Here is a 19,674-nt window from a genome sequence, read left to right on the forward strand (position 1 = left end):
GGATAATTCAACCCCCCCCCCCTGGTTGAAATGTTCTTTTCTAAAATAAATTTAGAGTACCCAATTCATTTTTTCTAATTGGGGCAATTTAGCGTGACCAATCCAGCTACCTTGCACATCTTAGTGTGATGGGGGTGAATGTGCAAACTCCACACGGGCAATGACCCAGAGCCGGGATCAAACTTGGGACCTCGGTGCCGAGAGGCTGTGGTTGAAATGTTCTTGTAGGATGGCCTGATTTATATTACAAGAACACTTGTAGCTAAAGCTATAAACAATTTATTAACATTGACTGTGAGTCAAATGTATATAGAACAACAGATGAATAACAGTGCTAACATGCACAAGCAACCTCTCTCAGCTCTCTTAGTCAGTCTGGGGCCACCTGACTCTAACATTCACTTATATATATACTAATGAGACACCTAGTGGTCAGTCCGTGAATTACAACACAACCATGGTATCACCACACCGGTGTCCTGGCCAATATTGATCACTCAACCAACATCACGAAAACAGATTATAATCCAGCCATTGTTACATTGCTGTTCATGACAGCTTACATAGAATTTACAGTGCAAAAGCTTCCTGTGCACAATTTGGTGCCACTATTCCCTACGTTAAAACTGCTCTAAAAGAGATACAACCAATAGTTCTGTCTGATGCTGCCCCATTCACAGTATTCAATATTAAATGGATGATGAGTGTGTTGGAAGAGAGGAGCAGTGAATGCCAGTGACATTTTTGACATTGTCAGCTCCTTACGAATATCGAACCTCTTCATTTTTATCCTGGTCTAATCATTGGAATTTGTAGTTGCCATTACCACTGCTGAATTTCAGAAAGCATCTTTGCATTGTTCACATGCATGTCAGGCTAAACAGAATCTAGAATATGTCAGCTGACAGGGAAAGTGAGCGGATGCTGCTGATTTGGAACATTTTGTCTCTTTTTAGTCCTCCTTCTTTCTTTCTCTATCTCTCTTTTGTGGCAGAACATTTTGCGTTCGGTATCCCCGGGCTGCTGCACTGTTAAAGGTTCCATCTTTCATTCGGAGACAATTTAACAAGGCCTTGCCTTGGAGTCTCTAGTGTACATTCTCTCAGCAGCCATAGGTGGGCTGGACAGACACCTCACTGTTGTCCTCTGAAACTTTAATAGCTGCCATGACTGCATGGTTAGCAGCAGAACTACACTTGAGCGCAGCTCCGGCAACACCCAAGAAGCTCAACACCATCCAAGGTAAAGCCGCCCACCTTGATCGACAGTCAACGCACTACTTTCAACATTCAGTCCTTTTCACCAATGCTGCACATTGGCAGTAACGTGTATCATCATTTATAAGAAGGTGCACTGTGGCAACTCGCCAAGGCTTCGTTGACAACACTTTCAAAACCCGCGATCTGTACCACTTAGAAGATCAAGGACAACAGATACATTGGGAACACCACCGTTTGCGAGTTCCCCTCCAAGCCACACAACATCCTGATTTGGAACTATCTCCCACCAAAAGAGAAAATGCTGGAAAATCTCAGCAGGTCTGGCAGCATCTGTAGGGAGAGAAAACTATATCGCTGTTCCCTCATCGCCGGGTCAAATTCCTGCATCTCTGGGTGTACTTACACCAGGTGGACTGCAGGCAGTTCAAGAAGATGGTTCAACACAAAAAGTGGCAAGTGGGCAAGGGCAACAAATGTTGGCCTTGGCAGTAATGCACCCATTCCATGAAAGAATTAAAAACAGGAACTAATGCTATGTGGTGTACTGAGAGATGTCATAGGTGCCATATAAAGGCGAGTTGTTTTTTAAAGATTGAATAGAAGCCTGCAAATTCAACATTAGTGAATGGGACATAAGAACAGGAGTACCATTCTTAATAACAATTAAGATAATAGCTTATTGTCACAAATAGGCTTCAATGAAGTTACTGTGAAAAGCGCCTAGTCGCCACATTCCGGCGCCTGTTCAGGAAGGCCGGTACGGGAATTGAACCCACGCTGCTGGCCTTGTTCTGCATGACAAGCCAGCTGTTTAGCCCACTGTGCTAAACCAGCCCCATTCAGCCCTCGGATCTCCTCTGCCATTAAATCATCACGTCAAAGTATATAAATGACATCCTGCTGTTCTAATGGAGATGCTAACCTGCTTAAAATAAACACGTTAAAATAGCTCACGCACAAGAAGTCAGAAGCACCTGTTCATGTCGTGAATGTATGAACATGAAGAAAATCAACTGCGTTGTTAAATTTGAACTGATAAATTATATGTTTCGAGCATATTTTTGGTAAAAATAGTTGACACGCCTGGGCAAAATTTCTTTAATCCATGGATTTAACCAGTGTGTTTGCTATTTATTTTACATGTATTTACACGCTCAGTGAAAAGCAGAAACAGGAGCTTCACCAGTTTTCACAAATTGTGGCTTCAGCCTCCAAATTATGAATCAGCAGATTGTCTGGGCAGCACGGCGGCACAGTGGTTAGCACTGCAGTCTCACGGCGCCGCGGTCCCAGGTTTGATCCCGGCTCTGGGTCACTGCCCGTGTGGGGTTTGCACATTCTCCCCGTGTTTGCGTGGGTTTCGCCCCCACAACCCAAAGATGTGCAGGTAGGTGGATTGGCCACGCTAAATTACCCCTTAATTGGAAAAAATTAAGGAATGTCTCAGGACCAGTGGCAAATCTCTGACTTTGTGCAGCGATACTGCTCTCAATTGCCTCGCTGAAGTCCCTTGACTGTGTTGCAAGCACGGACAACACAGATGTCCTATTGGAACTAGAGGACCGTATCTTTTTTTTAAAATATTTTTATTGGTCTTTTTGCACTTAATACCCAAACTTTTCAGAACAATACAGAAAAACAATAATAACCAACACAGTAACAACACCAACACAGGTATCTCAAGCTGCGTCACCACATCTCTGACAGTGGTCCCAGTTCTATCCTTTCCCTACATTATTTATATCTGGAGGGCTTTATCACAAACTTGCACCTGCACTTAAAATGAAAGGACCATTGAACCGTAGTGGATTTGTGGTAGCACAGTGGTTGCTTCACAGTACCAGGGTCCCAGGTTCGATTCCCAGTTTGGGTCCATAAGACCATAAGACATAGGAGCAGAATTAGGCCACTCGGCCCATCGAGTCTGCTCCGCCATTCAATCATGGCTGATATTTTCTCATCACCACTGTCTGTGCGGAGTCTGCACGTTCTCCCTGTGTCTGCGTGGGTTTCCTCCGGGTGCTCCGGTTTCCTCCCGCAAGTCCCGAAGACGTGCTGTTAGGTGAATTGGACATTCTGAATTCTCCCTCCGTGTACCCGAACAGGTGCCGGAATGTGGCGACGAGGGTTTTTTCACAGTAACTTCATTGCAGTGTTATGTAAGCCGACTTGTGACAATAAAGATTATTATTATTATTTGTTTCCACTGATGTAAATTATTTTCTCCCTTCAGCCCAATCTACACTGAATCAAAGGCTCTCGCTGTGTTAAAAAAATAAAGTTTGAAACGTTCAACAAGAGATGCAGAAGGGGGATACTGACAGTGAGTCTCCCTCTTCGAGTCTAATAGAGTTTAAAGTGCTGCAGTAGACTGGAATGTTATTGTGCTTTTCTATTGGCTGTAGTGGGGTGTTAGAACAGCCAGCCTGAATGATTGCAGCAGTTTTACTTGCTTTACCATTGCCTCTGGTGGTGTGAGTCCTACACATTGACCGCCAGCAGCTGAAGTACTCCACCACACTCAGTGTGTAAGCACGTCTAGTGTCGCGGGGGCTGCAATGTCATGGATGTGTTCTGCGCCCTGAACACGGGCCCTGAAAATCTGCATTTTTGCATTGACCGTAACGTTGCAAGTGTTTTGGGGGGAATTTATAATCGGTCAGGCCTGACCCAAGGAAACAGTGGAATTAGTGTGGTTCAATTCTTGACAGACAACTTGTTCGTTTCAGATAGGTCAACGAACAGAGAACTGAAGGTTCATTTCATGTTCCTGGATTGCACAGCAATAAAAGCATCCCATCAGTAAGACTAAATGCTTCACTAATACTCTCTGAATGGCTTAAGTGTTCAAAAATTGCTCTTTGCTTGATGTATTGTGACAGCAAATGGCAGTGTCATTAATAGTGGCATCTGTAGAAAAACAGACTAAATTTATAACTATAGCCCTGACCAGACCCATCAGAAACCATTGCAAACTCTCGGAATACATAGACAACGCATTTCTGCAAGATTTAATGCTACACTTTTTAAAATGTGGAGCTTTGGAGAAGGGTTGGTAAGATTGGCTCATGTGGAGACGCATGAAATTCGAATGATGACGACTTCTTTAAAAAATATTTTTTATTCTCCTCTTTTTTCACATTTTCTCCCAAATTTACGCCCAACATAAATAATAATCAGTAACGAATGTAATGTCAATCCCCATATCAATAACAACGATCCCATCCTCCCACCAAACCCCAGACATTAGCCCACATGTTAACATAAACAAATGACAAAAAGGAATCAGGGATCACCCATAGTCGCCATTAACACACACAACACCCCCCTCCCCCCAACCCTCCCAGCCCCACTCCCCCCTAATGTTCAATGTGATCCAATTCTTGAAAGTGCATAATGAATAATGCCCATGAATTGTAGAACCCCTCCATCCTTCCCCTCAGTTCAAATTTGACCTTGTCAAGCATCAAGACTTCCAGCAGGTCCCCCCATCATGCCAGGGCACAGGGCAGAGAGGTTGAGCTCCACCCTAACAGGATCCGCCTTCGGGCGATCAACGAGGCAAAGGCTACAACATCTGCCTCCGTGCCCGTTTCCAACCCCGGCTGATCCGACACCCCGAATCTGGCCTCCCGGGGACCCGGGTCCAGTTTCACGTGCACCACTTTAGAGATTACCCTAAATACCTCCTTCCAGTAATCCTCCAGCTTTAGACAGGACCAAAACATATGAACGTGGTTTGCGGGGCCCCTCCCACAACGTTCACACACATCTTCTACCCCTTCAAAGAGTCGGCTCATCCTCGCCCTTGTAAGGTGCGCTCTATACACCACCTTCAGCTGTATCAGCCCCAACCTCGCACACGTGGTGGAGGCGTTCACCCTCCGGAGCACGTCACACCAGAACCCCTCCTCCATACCCTCTCCCAACTCTTCCTCCCACTTTGCCTTGATCCCTTCTAGAGGCACCTTCTCCATCTCCAAAATAGCCCCGTAAACTGGCGATACTACCCCCCTCTCCAGTCCCCCAGTCGTCAGCACCTCCTCCAGCAGTGTGGAAGCCGGCTCTACTGGGAAACTCTATCTCCTTTCTGGCAAAGTCTCAAACCTGCATGTAGATGTTTGCTTCTTTTGAACGGGGATGAAATAGAACAAGAATCATTGCTGTCTGAGAAATGTGGATAACCGCTGAACTTTAGGCTTGAATAAGTTTCTTACACTTTACTGAGAGTTGATGATATACAGGTGACAGTGCCACACTGGTGGCAATGCATGAACGTTGCCGTCCCGGAAAATGTGGGTAAATAATTGATGCCAATTCAGAGTGCGCTGCTCTGGGCCACAAGGTAAGGAATGCCCAAGCTTGATCTCTGGTGCATGTCAAGAACTGTGTGTCTATCTTGGCCACTGAAGAAAAAGCAGTTAATCTCCCTGCTCCCAATTTGTCTGAAGCCTGGCCGATGATACGTAAAATCAGTTCTCAAACGCGGTGGAATGTAATTAGCCTCAGCACCTCCTATCTGTGAACCTGCCCAATAGAACAAGCTCACTTTCCCAAATGGGCCTTTTTGGAATTTTGCAGCTTTAGTTTCCCCAACGATAATTCAGCGAAAGGGCCAATATTTAATCAGGGAAGAAGCTTCAGGCACGGTGCTTTGAGTAAGTCGAGATAACCCCTTGGCTGCCTCAAGATATGAATCGCACGTGTAAAGAAAATAAAAATCCAACTTTGCCGTGAACACTTCTTGTCGAGCTTTACGCATGAATTGAAAAAACAGTGCTGTCTACTGGCTTAGAGTTAACGGTTGGGAGTGAGGTAGTTTCGTAATAGAGGCTGCATTCGAGGTAATCTCATCCGGATAAAGATTTGTTAAAGATCAATAAATTAATTGTATTAATGATTGTAATATTTTGTAGGAGCAAATACTGGAGTGACATAAGGCATTGTGGATGGTCTCTCGGGAACTTTGCAGCACCGTCAGCTCAGTAGGTACTGGGAGGATGTTACAGAGCAGCTGTGATCGTAGGGGGCCACCTTGCCCCCCCGTCACTCCACAGAATCCCAGAGGCCTCCTGTAACTAGAGATTATTGAACCAACTAATTGATTTTTAAAACAAAACAAATTAGCTGGCAATTAACTGAGGTAGGTGCTTGCTGTACATCACACTTAGCCCCTGGGCTGTACAGCTTTTTAATGGTATGTTTGTCTTAGACCGTCGATGCTTACTGGCAAGACTCTTGCACAAAGAGGATTCGTCACTTGCTGTCACAACCATGATGGACCAAATGGCTGACTCCCATTCTCTAGGATTCCATGATTTGGGCAGGACCACAGTATGATACCTTGCAGGACAAAAACAATAACTATGCAGGACATGGAATTCAAAGTACCCAACTGAAAACTAGTTTATTTCAGTTTGACTATATATACATACATACACAAATGGCCACAAGAGCATGCTGTTAGCCACTGACTGCTGCTCCTTGAGCTCTGCCCCATTGTGAGTCACTGGGTGGGATTTAACCAAATGGGAGCAAAGTCACATAGCGAGCGCACTTAGCTGCGTGTTTCCCGGCGCTCGCAGTGCCAAGAAACACAATGCTATAAAATGGCACTCGTGTTAGATAGGCTTCAGCAGGGAACATGCGGCCGAGGCCGCACGTAGTCCCGTTTTGCGCACAGGGGAGTTCCGCTCGCTGAAACTCCTCAGTGTAGGGAGAGTTCGGGATTCCAATTTTATATGGCATCCTGATCTCCGCAGCACCCAAAGCGACCCCCGACCCTCCGCAAGCCCCAATGCACTATGGGAGGGCCCCAGGTCCCCACCGCAATCTCCCAAACCCACGCTGGGCACCCCGGCCCGATCGCCACCACGCACAAAATGCCAGCTTGGCAGTGCCAGGTGGCACTGCCAGGATGCCCAGGTGGCACCACCGGTGCCAGGGTGTCACCCTGCCCAAAGGGCATGCACCTGGGGGCCTCTGATCACCTGGGAGACCCCCCAAGATTGCTGTTCCATCTGGCCCCCGTTTGTGGAGACCAGTAATGAACAGCCCTCACCCGAGGTCTTCGAGGCGAAGGAGATTGATCCCACCGTCTCGGGTAACCTGGGAATCTGCACATTAAAGTGAGAATCAGCTATCCCGCTTTAATATGCAGATTTTCTAAAAGGTGCTCCCGCCCACAATGGGCAGGATTTACATCACAACGTCTCGCGAGATCACTTTGGATCTCACGAGGCATTGTGTGCCGGGTAGATCCAGCAACATTTTGGGTGCAACGTGGCCATTAAATAGCGCTCACTGTCTCTGAAAGAAGGAGGGAAGAGAACTGGGGCTTTAGTTTGGTTTATTTATACCTGAAGATCACCTGCGGACTATTAATATTCTCAAGTGTTTGGATCATATCCTTTCGCTGGAGTTGTTTTTAATGGGTCGAAATATAAGCAGCATTTATCGCCAATTTATAATTGCCCTGCAAAGTGGTGCCAGGACAATGGTGTTTTTATTAACTGGCTGTCTAACTTCAAAGGGCATCAAGAGGAATTGCAATTGCAATCATGTGGAGTCCAGTGGGATATTAGCAAACCAGTTTGGTGCCTCTGGCACTCTGGAAGCTATTTCTCTGGTGCTAGCCTACAATTTACCAGATTAAATGTTTCCTGTGGTTGAATTTGAAATCACAAACTCTCGGATTACTTTATCCAGTTGTGATGATCCCAATTGCCTCAAACAAAACCTTGGTTTAAAAATTGAGAATTTAAATAAATAATATAAATTGGTAGTTGATTAATAAATCTAGTGACGAAGATATTGTTAATCAGTCATTCTCTGCACAGCTTCAATTCTGGCCTTTTGCATACCCTTGATTTGAATTACTCCACCATTGGTGATCGTGGTATTATCATAACTAGCAGCATGACAAGGGTTAATGTAGTGTCGAGAGTAGCCACTAGAGGGAGCCACGGATACAACTATATAAGACAGGGATGCTAGACCTTAGGGGAGGAGTGCATGTAGGAGATGACTAGTGAAGGTCAGAAGAGCAGATAGTGTGAGTAAGGTTAGATTATAGTTTATACCAGTAGTGAGATTAGCGGTAGATGAGAGTAGTTAGATGTTATTGATCAATTGTGTATTCTTAAGAACTAAGTGGCGAATCCCAGTTCAGTAGTGTAAATAAAATCATGGGTGAGATTCTCCGGCAACCGGAGAATCGGCGGCAATGGCGCCGGCGCGGTAGGTGTTGAGCGGCTCCCCCGGCGAATCTTCCCGCGCGATGGACCGAGTGCCCGCCGATTTCGGCCGAGTCCCGCGGGCGCCGTTCTCGTGTGGTCCTATCCAGCAGGAACTCGTCGTTCATGCTGCGGGGGGGGGGCAGCCTGGTGGGGGGAGGGGGGATCGACTCCAGGGGGGGCCTCCACGGTGGCCTGGCCCGCGATCGGGGCCTACCGATCGGCGGCCGGGCGTATCCCGGTGGGGGCCTATGTTCCTCCGCGACGGGCCCCTGTAGGCCTCTGCCATGCTGCATCAGGGCCGGAGTGGAGCATGCGCAAACCCGCGCCGGCCGTGGCGCGCATGAGTGAACTCGTGCCGGCCGTAGCGCACATGCGCGGACGCGCGCCATCCTTGCTGCCACCCGTATCGGCAGCTGGAGCAGTGTGAGGTTCTCCAGTGCCGTGCTGGCCCCCTGTGCGGCGCAGGATCGCTGATCCTAGGGGCCAGATGCCGCTCAGGCGTTTATGACGGCGTCAACACTTAACCCCAGGGTCAGAGAATTCCACCCCACGGCTTTGCTTAAGTTAAAAGCTATTCTGTGGTCTTTGTGAACACTACACCAACCATCCTGAAATAAGGAACACAATGAACACCTCAGTGATTATGAAGGAGAGAAAGAGGACTGAAGGGACAAGTAGCCTCCTTATTGAGAGGAAGGACATGCCATGTCAGGCCAGCTGATCTATTGAGTAAGGAGCCTGCGAGAGTGTCTGAAGTATTCCGTGATTACAGAGGTTGATCATGAGCGAGGCTTAAGTTTATTTAGAAATTGCATTCCGCGTGATGCCTTTGAGAATTATAACCATTACACTTGAGCACTGTTCCCCAAATGAGGTGGCAATGGAATTTGGTACAACTACATTCACCGTTCTGGGACTTGCTCAGCACGCCATCATTTCCAGCCTCAAACATTCATTAATTTCTCAACCGGTGAGCTGTTGTGATTTCTAACAAATGGGTTGAGGCTGTTTGCAGAACAACCCAACCCGCACTTTTCAAGCTGATACTTCACACCTGCACGCGGAACAACAGAAACACGTCCAAAGCTCGCTCGCTCTCAATAAAGGTTTACTTGTGTCTTTTTATTTCTTTGCTTCCTGAAAGATTCCTGTAGCAGCCTATTTTGTAAATCAAGCTGTGAATTGACTGTACCTACAGGTTGCCATTTGCCAGCCCATCAATTGGGAGGTGGGGGAGGTGTGGGTGGGAATCACCTCCTGACTGTTCAACAGAGGCCTGTCTCCATCATGAAATATAATTGGACATTTTAGTGATTTCCTTTTTTTTTTTAGAAAAGCGCAATGAGCAAGGAAACATTATTGAATAAAGCTTCCATGGATTGTCAAATCTGTTTGTTAACCCAAAGGCTATGGTCTGTAAATGTTGTGTGGAACAGGCATCCAGGCGAAATCGTATTTCATACAGGCAGTCCTGATGCATTGAATTTACTGCACTGTATCTTTCCGTGGTGGTAGACTTGCTCATGATTAGCTTGCCTGCATTGAGAACTGGCACAGAACCAGGGTTTTCTCCCCTTTGACTGAAACCTGCCCGATATCTTCAGCGTAATGGAAATTCTGGCTACACTATGGCATGGTTTGGTGTATCCAAAAATAAGTTTCCACACCCTGGACACCACCCTGCTCTGCCTTACCGCCATCGCTCGTGTCCTCAAGCCGTTGGCGCTCTAAGTCTGACGTCCAATACTGGACGATCAGAATTGCCTCCTCCAACTAAATATTGGGAAAAGCAGAGGCAAGTCCTAGCCATAATCTCCACCTTCTAGCTTCGGACTCCTTCCCTCTTCTAGGCAACGGTCTGAGGCTGAAACTCACAGCCTCGGTGGCATGCTTAATCCTGCGATGACCTTCCGACCACATGTCCACGCAGTCACCTGGGAGTGCCGATTTTCCACATCTGTGCTCCTTCAATTCCTCCGAGGCATCCACAATTTTGAACGCTCCAGGATTGGCAGCCATGTCTTCAGCAACTGAAGTTCTGGAATTCCCTCTCGTAGTCTCTCCAACTCCCAACTGATCAACTCTGTCAATTTCCAGAGCCCAAAGAAACCTTGCAAAGCCAACCGCGTGGTGGCAGAGATCTTTTGTTTAACGTTCCAGAAGAAAGTGCAACCGCTACTTTTTTCCCCAATTTATTGGCCACCAGCCAAGTCAATCAAAGAGAGTCATCACTGATGACTTCCTGATTCTTCCTGCCCGAATTAAAGGCACAGACCACTGCTTCTGCTTGAGTTAAAGATACAGGCTGCATTAAAGTCGCAGGTCCATTGTTCATCCATGGATCAAAATGATAATAGCAAAAAGTTGAAGAAAATGGAAATAAAGGAATAAACAGGGAACAAACAGGAGGGACTCGCACGTATTTACAGTTTGTCTTCTGAATTAACAGTTGCAGGAACCAGAAGTATACAGTGGTATCTACAAATTCCAGTGCATACCACCGTGGTAAAAGTGTTCATTGTTCAACTGTATGTTACCCTGGATGCTCCTGCACATAAGGGCAGGTTTTCATTCATCAGAAGCACGTCATTTTCCTTGCCGATGCCCTCACCCCGCCAGTTGTGAAATTCTGGGAACTGTTCCATCCTTGTACGTATCCAGCAATCTCACATTGTTTAAATTATCTTAAACCTCCCAAAGTTAATGTTCATGGCATTGAAGAGACCTTAAAAATAAATAGCACGGGGCAGCACGGCGTCGCAATGGTTAGCACTGCTGCCTCACGGCGCCGAGGACCTGGGTTCAATCCCAGCCGCGGGTCACTGTCCGTGTGGAGTTTGCACATTCCCCCCGCATCTGCGTGGGTCTCACCCCCACAACCCAAAGATGCGCAGGGTAGGTGGGTTGGCCACGCTAAATTGTCCCTTAATTGAAAAAAAAAAGAATTGGGTACTCTAAATTTATTATAAAAAATCGCGCCCAAGGGTTCTACCAGTGAGCCAAGCACAGAAGTACTTTAGCTGTTTGGAATTCAATGCAACACACCCTACTTAGGTGAGTGCCCTAAGCCTCGAGCTGCTCACAGTGCCTCACGTTCAGTTTTGGGACAATACCGAGGATGACAATGGGAATGTTAACATGTTCAGCCTTTCCTGCTTGTAACTGTCAGTGCTCATGCAATGAAAAGACGAAGAAAAAATACCTGCAAACTTCCAAATCGATTTGTTTGCCCCAGGAGGCAGCTCTGACTATGCCGGGGAATAGGTCTAAAACATGGAAATTGGCGTGCTGTGTACCATTCTGCAGCATCTTCAGACAAATAAAATCAGCACGTTGACTACCAAAATAAAATATTCATGCATCTACTCTGTGAACGCAGGAGCTGAGTTAAAACCTGAGGGATTTGCAGTCCCACATTGCACCATTTTATTTATCTTTCCTTGTTGTGCTTTTTCCTCTTTGTTGGTCAAACAAAATTCCACAACAACTTAATAACCTATATTATTCTTTCTTGACTTATATTCTTTGATGTGTCATGTTCCAGTGCCATGCAGCTCAAATACCATCTTTTCCCCCTCACAACATTTAATCATCCACGTCTGCATTCATCCTCATGATTCTGAACCTGTTGTTCCATCGTCACACCTCACCACTTGAAGATGATTTTCTATCATATCCCAGACAATTTGAAGCCCGTTTTGAAACATTTCACTGCCGCTCGCCGCCTTTCAAAGTTGAGGTCCGACCTTTCCTGTTATCCCTTAACTCCTTCCTCTTGCTGGGGATGAACCTCATAGCCCTTCTCTGCACCAGCTCTGCGGCTTGTATCATTCATCGGAACCTTGGTTACCAACCTGAATGCAGTATTCTAGATGCTGTTGGGTCATCGCATTGGGCAGCATGGTAGCACAAGTGGCTGGAACTGTGGCTTCACAGCGCCAGGGTCCCAGGTTCAATTCCCGGCTTGGGTCACTGTCTGTGCGGAGTCTGCACGTTCTCCCCGTGTCCGCGTGGGTTTCCTCCGGGTGGCCCGGTTTCCTCCCACAGTCCAAAGACGTGCAGGTTAGGTGGATTGGCCACGGTAAATTGCCCTTAGTGACCAAAAAGGTTAGGAGGGGTAATTGGGTAACGGGGATAGGGTGGACGTGAGGGCTTAAGTGGGTTGGTGCAGACTCAATGGGCCGAATGGCCTCCTTCTGCACTGTATGTTCTATGTCTATGTCTATCGTGTTGTAGTTTCACATTGACTTGTTGTTATTTATATTCTACTTATTTAGCAATATATTCTGTATTCTGCTCACTTTCCTGTTCCACAATGACTTGTCATGTCTATAGTTATAACAACCATACAGTGGAAAATGGATTGAACAGAACTTTGCAGGGTTCTGCCTTGATGTCTGTCCCCTTCACCAATATTTTGTTGCATCCATTTAAACGGGTTACATGTTCCTTCCAAGTGAATTATTTCCCTCTGATGGAACTTGCAACTGTATTGATGTCCAGGTCCTGGACAGGAAGGCAATTGAAACACTGCTTCATTCTGAAGAGTTTCCTTGCGAGGCAGCAGTGCATTGATATTTATCAGCCCATTGGCGTTCTACAGTGGCTGATGCTGTCGAGTTTAGTTTTCCCAGACTCGTAATTGTAAATTGCCAGTATTGATTGGCTTAGTTGATTGATTGATTGATTAGCCAGTTCTGCCCCGAGTTTTCTACTCCCATCATCACAGCTGGCTGCTTAATCCATCCCAGGAGGCTCAACTCACTGGTTAATTATGAGTCTCAATAGTGCCGAGTGTGATTGGTCCATACATCCCATGATAAACGGGGTTGGCATTGAGTCCGAGGGTGATGCCTCTGCTGAACATGGATAGCAGATTGAGTTTCCCCTGATGACTTTCAGGGTGAACTCGCTGGCTGATGTGACCCAGACCTGCACAGAGCACAAAGATTTCTCGCATTCTATCCCAGGCCCCTGCTGTGTTTGCCGACCTCGGAGCCAAACCTCCTTCCGTAAGCATGCGACCAGTACCACTTCGGATAAGTGCCGCAGATGCATCGGAACACCACCACCTGCAGGTGCTCCTCAAAGTCACACACCATCCCGACTTGGAATTATTGCTGATCCTTCACCATCACTGTGTGAAAATCCTGGCAATCCCTTGTGGTAAACCACTGTTACTGTGTTGTATATATTGTGGTAAACCACTGTTACTGTATTGTATATATTGTGGTAAACCACTACTGTATTATATATATTGTGGTAAACCACTGTTACTGTATTGTATATATTGTGGTAAACCACTGTTACTGTATTATATATATTGTGGTAAACCACTGTTACTGGATTGTATATATTGTGGTAAACCACTGTTACTGGATTGTATATATTGTGGTAAACTACTGTTACGGGATTGTATATATTTGTTGGCTCTGCTGGCTCCGCCTGTGGCTCTTCCCCTCAGGCTCTGTATAAAGGTGGCCGACCTCTGGCCCTGCCCCAGTTCGGGATCAGTTGCCAGCAGGTTCTCGTTTAGCTTATTAAAGCCACAGTTTCGTTCCACAACTCATCTTTGTCTAATTTTTATTTAAAAAAATAAATTTAGAGTACCCAATTAATTTTTTCCAATTAATGGGCAATTTAGCGTGTCCAATCCACCTACCCTGCACATCTTTGGGTTGTGGGGGCGAAACCCACGCAAACACGGGGAGAATGTGCAAAATCCACACGACAGTGACCCAGAGCTGGGATCGAACCTGGGACCTTAACGCCGTGAGACAGCAGGGCTAACCCACTGCGCCCCCTTGCTGCCCTATAATTGATGGCACATCAATTTAATGAACGAAACAATTAAGATGGATGCATCACTCAAGCCTGATCGACTGGAACTGGACACCCAAGCAGCCGACGCCACTGCGACATTCGAGCACTGGCTAAGCAACTTCGAAGCTTACCTCTAATCTGCCGCCGTCGCCGACATCCACATGCTTTGAGTCTTCAACGCCCGGGTAAGCCCGCAGGTTTTCCTCCTTATCAGGGACGCTGCCTTGTACGAGGAGGCGATAACGCTGCTGAAGAGGCAGTATGTAAAGGCAGTAAACGAGGTGTACGCTAGGCATCTCCTTGCCACAAGGCGCCAACGCCCCGGAGAATCGCAGGTCGAATTCCTGCGCGCCTTGCGGGTACTCGGCCGGAACTGTAGTTGTCAGGCGGTATCGGCTGTCCAGCACACGGAGCTGCTGATCAGGGACGCCTATGTCGCTGGCATAAAATCTAACTACATCCGCCAGCGCCTGCTAGAAGGAGGTACACTCGGTCTCCAAGAGACAGTGCAGCTCTCGAATTCGCTGGAAGTGGCCTTCCATAACATGGATGCCTTCACCTCCGACCACACGGCACCCTCGTGGGCGCCGCCATCACCCGACCCAGGTGCGTCGCAAGCCTGTGCCGTACATCAATCTGCCAACTCCGGAGGCCCGAGATGCTACTTCTGTGGCCAGGGTAAGCACCCCAGACAACCCTGCCCAGGACGGAGCGTGATCTGCAACGGGTGCGGAAACAAGGGCCACTTCGCCAAAGTCTGCCAGGCCCGACCTGTTCCTAAAGTTTCCAGACCCAGCAGCAGCAGTGCTGCGTGTTGCCTGTCGGGACTGTCCCCATCTACCACGTCATCCACCACGTGCGACCCATGGGGGCTGCCATCTTCACCGCCACCCGCCACATGGGGGCCGCCATCTTCAACACCACCCGTCACGTGCGACCCGTGGGGGCCGCCATCTTCGTGCCACCCGCCACGTGCCACCCGTGGGGACCGCCATCTTGGAATCACCCCGCCGCCTCCCGGAACCCCTGCTCACCCAGTCGTACGCTGGCCTCCACTACTCTCGACCAGCCCACCCTCCTTCTGAAGCTCGCCTCCATCACCCTCGACCAGTCTCGACCTCATCACCTCACTAAATCCATGATGGCTGTCCGGATCAACGGGCACGAGACGACCTGCCTGTTCGACTCCGGGAGCACTGACAGCTTCATCCACCCAGATACGGTAAGGCGCTGCTCCCTCCCAATTTTACCCATGGTAAATTTTTTCTCCCTGGCTTCCGGATCACATTCCGTGGAGATCCGGGGGTACTGTGTCGCAACCCTTTCGGTACAGGACGTAGAGTATGCTAATTTCAAGCTCTATGTCCTCCCTCATCTCTGCGCTGCCCTATTACTGGGTCTTGATTTTCAGTGCCTCCTCCGAAGCCTTACCTTGAAGTTCGGTGGACCCCTGCCCCCTCACTGCCTGTAGTCTCGCGACCATTAAGGTCGCTCCACCCTCGCTCTTCGCTAACCTCACCCCGGACTGTCAGCCCGTCACCACTAGGAGCAGACGATACAGTGCCTGGGACAAGGCCTTTATCAGGTCAGAGGTCCAGCGGCTCCTGTGGAAAGGGATCATAGAGGCCAGTACCAGCTCATGGAGAGCCCGAGTGGTGGTCGTCAAGACTGGGGAGAAGCACCGGATGGTCATCGACTACAGTCAGACGATCAACCGGTACACGCAGCTCGATGCGTACCCCCTTCCCCGCACATCTGATATGGTCAATCAGATTGCGCAGAATCGAGTCTTCTCCACGGTAGACTTGAAGTCTGCGTACCACCAGCTCCCTATCCGCCCGGAGGACCGCCAATACACTGCCTTCGAGGCAGATGGCCGCCTCTACCACTTCCGCAGGGTCCCCTTCGGCATCACCAATGGGGTCTCGGTCTTCCAACGAGTGATGGACCGAATGGTTGACCAGTACGGGCTGCGGGCCACGTTCCCGTATCTAGATAATGTCACCATCTGTGGCCATGACCAGCAGGACCATGGCGCTAACCTCTGACTTTTCCTCCACACTGCTAAGCTCCTTAACTTCACATATAATAAGGAGAAATGCGTTTTCCACACGACCCGCCTAGCCATCCTTGGCTACGTGGTGGAAAACGGGGTCCTAGGGCCCGACCCCGACCGCATGCGCCCCCTCCTGGAACTTCCCCTCCCCCACTGCCCCAAGGCTCTGAAGAGATGCCTGGGGTTCTTCTCCTATTATGTCCAGTGGGTCCCCAATTATGCGGACAAGTCCCGCCCACTCATTAAATCTACCATTTCCCCCTGACGGCTGAGGCCCGACTGGCCTTCAACCAAATCAAGGCAGATATTGCCAAAGCCGCAATGCACGCAGTAGACTAGTCCATCCCGTTCCAGTTGGAGAGCGATGTGTCTGACTTTGCCCTGGCAGCTACCCTCAACCAGGCGGGCAGGCCCGTGGCTTTCTTCTCCCGTATCCTTCAGGCCTCCAAAATTCGACACTCTTCCGTCGAAAAGGAAGCCCAAGCCATTGTGGAAGCTGTGCGACATTGGAGGCATTACCTGGCCGGCAGGCGATTCAATCTCCTCACTGACCAATGGTCGGTTGCCTTCATGTTTAATAACACACAGTGGGGCAAGATCAAGAATGACAAGATCCTGAGGTGGAGGATCGAACTCGCCACCTACAACTATGATATCTTGTATCGACCTGGGAAGCTCAATGAGCCCCCAGATGCCCTATCCTGCGGTACATGTGCCAGCGCACAAGTAGACCGACTTCGGGCCCTTCACAATGACCTCTGTCACCCGGGGGTCACCTGTTTTTTTCATTTCGTCAACGCCCGCAACCTGCCTTACTCCATCGAGGACGTCAGGAACATGACCAGGGACTGCCAGGTCTGCGCGGAGTGCAAACCACACTTCTATCGGCCAGACAGAGCGCACCTGGTAAAGGCTTCCCGCCCCTTTGAGCGCCTTAGCGTCGACTTCAAAGGGCCCCTCCCCTCCACCGACCGTAACGTGTACTTCCTCAACATTATTGACGAGTACTCACGTTTTCCTTTCGCCATCCCATGCCCTGACATCAATGCCCTGCACAGTCTCTTCACCTTATTTGGTTTCCCCACCTACGTCCATAGCAATCGGGGTTCCTCTTTCATGAGTGACGAGTTGCGTCAGTTCCTGCTTAGCAAGGGCATCGCCTCAAGCAGGACTACCAGCTACAATCCCCGGGGAAACGGACAGGTGGAGAGGGAGAACGCGACGGTCTGGAAGGCCGTCCTTCTGGCCCTACGGTCTAGAAGTCTCCCAGTCTCCCGGTGGCAGGAGGTCCTCTCCGATGCGCTCCACTCCATCCGGTCGCTCCTGTGCACTGCCACCAATGAGACTCCTCACGAACGAATGTTTGTCTTCCCCAGGAAGTCCACCTCAGGGGTCTCGCCCCCGTCCTGGCTGACAGTCCCAGGGCCCGTCCTCCTCCGGAACCATGCGAGGAGTCATAAATCAGATCCCCTGATCGAAAGGGTTCTTCTCCTCCATGCCAACCCACAATATGCCTACATGGCACACCATGATGGGCGACAGGACACAGTCTCCCTTCGGGATTTGGCACCCGCAGGTTGCCTAGTGACCATCACCACCACCCCCGACCATACACCGTCTCCCTCTCCACCGACTCAACTACTGGCCGAAGAAGAAGACGACACGCTCCCGGACACACAGTTCTCAACACCAGTGTCCACACCACAGCCAGGACTGAGGCGTTCGCGGCGGAAAGTCAAAGCCCCCGACAGACTCGATCTTTAAGTCCACTTCACCCCGCCTGACTTTTTTTAACAGGGGGTGAATGTGGTAAACCACTGTTACTGTATTATATATATTGTGGTAAACCACTGTTACTGTATTGTATATATTTGTTGTCTCTGCTGGCTCCGCCTGTGGCTCCTCCCCTCAGGTTCTGTATAAAGGTGGCCGACCTCTGGCCCTGCCCCATTTCGGGATCAGTTGCCAGCAGGTTCTCGTTTAGCTTATTAAAGCCACAGTTTTGTTCCACAACACGTCTTTGTATAATTGATGGCGCATCATCCCTCTCGCTGTGGGTGTATCTACACCATACGGACTGCAGCAGTTCAAGAAGGTGATTCATAGATTTCATAGAATTTACAGTGCAGAAGGAGGCCATTTGGCCCATCGAGTCTGCACCAGCCCTTGGAAAGAGCATCCTATCTAAGGGCACCCCTCCACCCTATCCCCGTAACCCCACCTAACGTTTTTTGGACACTAAGGGCAATTTATCATGGCCAATCCACCTAACCTGCACATCTATGGACTGTGGGAGGAAACTGGAGGAAACCCACGCAGACACGGGGAAAACGTGCAGAATCCGCACAGACAGTGACTCAAGCCGGGAATCGAACCTGGCACCCTGGAGCTGTGAAGCAACTGTGCTAACCACTGTGCTACCGTGATTCACTGCCACCACCTCAAGGACAATCAGATATGGGCAATAAATGCTGGCCCAACCAGTAACACACACATGTTGGGAAACATCCCCCCTTCCAGATACCCCTGTGCTTATTGATACCAGCTAACGTGAGGATTAAAATTTGAATCCACTGCCCCTTGTGGTCAATGTAGCCCCTCACCAGCTGCTGTCAAGGCTCATGTGCCACCGTTTCAGGGGCACTCTACCCGAGAAACAACATAGCAACAACTGGGAGGGAAATTTGGAGCAAGAAAGTGTTGAAATCCTAGTCCTACTTAATATTCACTTTGTAGTTTTATAACTCTGAATGGAGAACTATGGGTTGCATTATAAAATCTACTCCTGCAGCAAAAAAGCACTATAATAGCAGTAATTTATCCAAATTATGCACCAGTATAATTACATGCAATTATGGAGCCTATCTGTAATGTTTAACAGGACAACACAACGTCTCGCGTTCTGCTTATTTGTGTGCTGAGGTGTGAGGTGACTGTTCCTCACAGACCTACGTAAACATTATTTTAATGGCATTTTCAACTGACAGAACAGTTGTGATTTCCAATCCCTTTTTTTTTAAAGCTGTAATCAGCCAAGCTGAATTTAAAAAGCTGTACAACAGAAATGGGAGTTGGGGATTGATCATTCAAATGGCCAAACTGCGCATGGCGATCGCAAGTTCAATGTCGCACTAGAGTACATAATGAGACGTGGAATGAAGGATGGCTGCCTGTTCTAGTGGTTAAGGCAGGCATTAGACATTGCAGGGGCAGAATTTTATGGGATCCACCAGAAGATTTCTGGAGGTGGTGGAGGGGGGGTGGGGGGAGGGGGGGGGGGGTGGAGGGGGGAGGGGGGGGGGCACCCGTAAACTTCCCTTGATGACCTTTCGGCCAC

The 19,674-nt window shown here is 48.7% G+C and overlaps 1 protein-coding gene across 16 annotated transcripts in view; it reads left to right on the forward strand.

Moving 5' to 3' along the window:
* celf2 (cugbp, Elav-like family member 2) overlaps positions 1-19,674 on the forward strand; it is a 1,037,523-nt gene that overhangs the window by 424,433 nt on the left and 593,416 nt on the right. The window lies entirely within an intron of this gene.

The sequence above is a fragment of the Scyliorhinus torazame genome, chromosome 13, assembly GCF_047496885.1.
Source record: "Scyliorhinus torazame isolate Kashiwa2021f chromosome 13, sScyTor2.1, whole genome shotgun sequence".
NCBI lineage: Eukaryota > Metazoa > Chordata > Chondrichthyes > Carcharhiniformes > Scyliorhinidae > Scyliorhinus > Scyliorhinus torazame.